This window comes from Rutidosis leptorrhynchoides, chromosome 4, assembly GCF_046630445.1.
Source record: "Rutidosis leptorrhynchoides isolate AG116_Rl617_1_P2 chromosome 4, CSIRO_AGI_Rlap_v1, whole genome shotgun sequence".
In the NCBI taxonomy this organism is placed as follows: domain Eukaryota; kingdom Viridiplantae; phylum Streptophyta; class Magnoliopsida; order Asterales; family Asteraceae; genus Rutidosis; species Rutidosis leptorrhynchoides.
In genome coordinates, this window is record NC_092336.1 from 393048213 (window position 1) to 393052797 (window position 4585).

A 4585-nucleotide genomic window follows, 5' to 3' on the forward strand; every position below is an offset into this window, starting at 1 on the left:
AAACTATGTTCTAGTGATTACAAGTTTAAATCTTCGAATAAGATAGTTTTATATGTATGAATCGAATGATGTTATGAACATCATTACTACCTTAATTTTAGTAGGTAAACCTACTGGAAATGATAAAAATAGATCTAGCTTCAAAGGATCCTTGGATGGCTTGAAAGTTCTTGAAGCAGAATCATGACTCGAAAACAAGTTAAAGTAAGATTTCCACTCGAAATAAGATTGTTTTAGTTATAAAAATTGAATCAAATTTTGAATATGAGTATTACCTTGTATTAGAAAGATATATTACTGTAAATAAGAAAGATTTCTTGAGGTTAGATGATCACTTTACAAGATTGGAAGTAAGCTAGCAAACTTAGAAGTATTCTTGATTTTATGAAACTAGAACTTATAGAATTTATGAAGAACACTTAGAACTTGAAGATAGAACTTGAGAGAGATCAATTAGATGAAGAAAATTGAAGAATGAAAGTGTTTGTAGGTGTTTTTGGTCGTTGATATATGGATTAGATATAAAGGATGTGTAATTTTGTTTACTTGTAAATAAGTCATGAATGATTACTAATATTTTTGTAATTTTATGAGATATTTCATGCTAGTTGCCAAATGATGATTCCTACATGTGTTAGGTGACTCACATAGGCTGCTAAGAGCTGATCATTGGAGTGTATATACCAATAGTACATACATCTAAAAGCTGTGTATTGTACGAGTACGAATACGGGTGCATACGAGTAGAATTGTTGATGAAACTGAACGAGGATGTAATTGTAAGCATTTTTGTTAAGTGGAAGTATTTTGATAACTGTCTTGAAGTCTTTCAAAAGTTTAAGAATACATATTAAAACACTACATGTATATACATTTTAACTGAGTCGTTAAGTCATCGTTAGTCGTTACATGTAAATGTTGTTTTGAAACCTTTAGGTTAACGATCTTGTTAAATGTTGTTAACTTATTGTTTATTATATCTAAAGAGATGTTAAATTATTACATTATCATGATATTATGATATATTAATATATCTTAGTATGATATATATACAGTTAAATGTTGTTACAACGATAATCGTTACATATATGTCTCGTTTCGAAATCATTAAGTTAGTAGTCTTGTGTTTACATAAGTAGTTCATTGTTAATACACTTAATGACATGTTTACTTATCATTTATCATGATTAAACATAGTGTATCAATATCTTAATATGATTCATATGTATCTAGTAAGACGTTGTTATAACGATAATCGTTATATATATCGCTTCGAGTTTCTTAATTCAATAAACTCAATTTTATGTATATAACTCATTGTTAAAATACCTAATGAGATACCTACTTATCATAATATCATGTTAACTATATATATAATCATATATATGTCATCATATAGTTTTTACAAGTTTTAACGTTCGTGAATCACCGGTCAACTTGGGTGGTCAATTGTCTATATGAAACCTATTTTAATTAATTAAGTCTTAACAAGTTTGATTACTTAACATGTTGGAAACACTTAATCATGTAAATAACAATTTCATTTAATATATATAAATATGGAAAAGTTCGGGTCACTACAAACAAAAGTTACACCTAATAAACCATTTGATTAATAATAGATAATGGAGTAGAATTTGATACAGAATTTAAGAAAAACGTTTTGTTTCAAAAGGGATTGTTGGGCCACCATGTTACAATTTGTCTTAGGGCCTTAAAAACCGTTTTATGTACTTAGGCTGAGATCCAAGTATTGTAGGGCCTTGAGACCACGATTAGGGTGATATAGATCGGATTAAAAATGATGATTACGAAGAAGGAGAAAAGAAATCACGGTTTAAAAATATTTGGGTTGCATAATAAAACAGATAAGAAGTGATAGAGGGATGGTGTGGTAATGTTTCGGGTGAATGAGAGGTCTTGAGTTCGAGCCTAGGCTTGGGCATTTTTTTTTTTAAAGAAGAAGAAGGATACAGAAGTAAAGGTTAAAAACAATTTACGTTGGGTGTTATTTCAGAATTTAAATACATAGCATAATGGTTAAGGATGTCATCGGGTTAGCGGGAAGTCACGGGTTCAAACTCGGACTTGGGCATATTTCTTTTTAAGGGCTACTCCTTTGAGGTAGTTATTACTAATACTCTTATTATTATTATTTCATTATTAATTTTTATTGTTATTATTATTATTATTATTATTATTATTATTATTATTTATTATTGATTGTTATTAAGTAATTATTATTATTACCAATATTAGAAATAAGATTATTAGTATAGTTAATATTATTATCATTATTATTATTATTATTAAAATATATAGTATTATTATTAATATGACTATTAAAATTTCTATTAGAATCATCATTTTTATTAAAAATACCATTATTATTCAAAATGTTATTTTTATGTAAACTAACATTTTCATCTTATCATTATTATCTTTTTATTTAAAATTATTATTACTAACATTACTCTTATTATTAGTTTTATTATCAAAACTATTAATAGCAGTATCATTACTAAATCTAATTACTTTTAGTATTATTATTATTATTATAAAAAGATACAAATCTTTACTTACTATTATTGATATTATTTTACCAAATAGCTATATAAGAATATATTTAAAACATATCACATAACAATATTAATATTTTCATAATAAATACTAGTTATTTATCTAAAGTATATAAAATAAATATAGTTAATATAGTTACCAATGAAACATACAAGTTACTGAAATAAAAATTAATAATAATATCTAAACTTGTTCGATTACGATTATATGTGTTAATATATATATATAAATGATATAGGTTCGTGAATCCGAGGCCAACCTTGCATTGTTCAGTTCCGTCGTATGCATATTTTTAATACAAAATATCGTATTGTGAGTTCATTTGATTCCCTTTTACTCTTTACATTTTTGGGACTGAGAATACATGCGCTATTTTTACAACTGCTTTATTAAATGCTTTTGAAATACATTTTGAACTGCGAATACATGAAATGCTTTTATAAATGTTTGACGAGATAGACACAAGCAAAACATTCCTCGAATGAATTATGTGGACGTGATAATTGCCACCATTGAATTATGTGGACGTGATAATTGCCACAATTAATATGAATATTTTTTCCCTGATTATTATTGCTTGGTAACCTAAGAATTAGGGAACATCACTAATTTTGAGAATTAGTGCACGCCTAATTGACACGAATCCTAAAGGTAGCTACCGGGTTTAACACCCCCACCCAGAATGTTCACTAGACGGAAGGGCTAGTGAGCGTGGTGTTTAGTACTTCAAAGTTTATATGATTATTATACAGATGAGATGCTCTGTTTTGGGGATATTATTATGCGCATTATATGTTAAGGTCGGTTACCAAGCCAAGCTATGAAAGCAATGAAAAGTGAATGTTATGTATCGAGAGAATGATTTTATACACAGGTTATGTGTATGTTTTTTTTGTGCACGAGATATGTGTACGGTTACTAAGATTTATAAAAAATGGATTTCGTACTCGAGAAAGGTGTACTGTATTTAAAAGATATCGCATGTACATTACAGGTGGGTGTAGGATTTGGGCCCATTTGTACCATGCAGCATTTAAATCTTGTGGTCTATCAAAATGATGAATTTTATTGTTTTATGATAAACTTATGAACTCACCAACCTTTTAGTTGACACTTTAAAGCATGTTTATTCTCAGGTATGAAAGAAATCTTCCGCTGTGCATTTGCTCATATTACATGGAGACGTTCATGGCATATAGAGGTCGGAACCTCGCAATGGGACCAACTATTGAAGCTCGTTGACTTATCACTACAGGTGGTATCAGAGCGGTGGTCTTAGCGAACCAGGTCTTGCATTACTGTGTCTAACTGATAGTTGTTTAGATACATTAGTGAGTCTGGACTTCGACCGTGTCTGCATGTCAAAAGTTTTGCTTATCATTTCGTGTCAAAAATTACCTGCTATCATTCTTAGGAAATCACTTGCTTATCATTCTTAGTCTAAACACATCTTACTGCATTGATTGCAGGAAAAGTGTATAGACAAAATTCATATCTTAGCGTATCTGTTAATGTAAACTTTGCCTGGCATATTCCGTAAATTCCTCCGTAATCTACGAAATATTTTGTTCTATATATATAGATATTCTATATAATTAGCATACCACCCGATAGCCGGAAATCATTTCATATCGATAAACCCATTACTTAATCGTACGAAATGGAACTCGCCAGTAGTTCAAGTCCCTCGGATTCCGATATGGAGTTTCATTTAAGCTCCGAAAGCAGTGTCACCAGAATGAATCAACCAAGCAGCCATCCCCAATTCATCTAATGGGTTCGTAGTCTACTAAATCATTAGAGACAAGAAGAAGGCGATCCCTTCCACCCACCTTATTGCCCTCTTGGCAAAGAACCTGAAGCACTTACCGGCGAACCTGTTCGAAATACCATTTTCTCTCTGATTTCCAGAGTATCTCGTCATGATTATATACTATCTCGAATTCTAGATCTTATTCATCCGCTCATTCCTACCGACAATCATCTCGGAGTAATAAGTCAACGA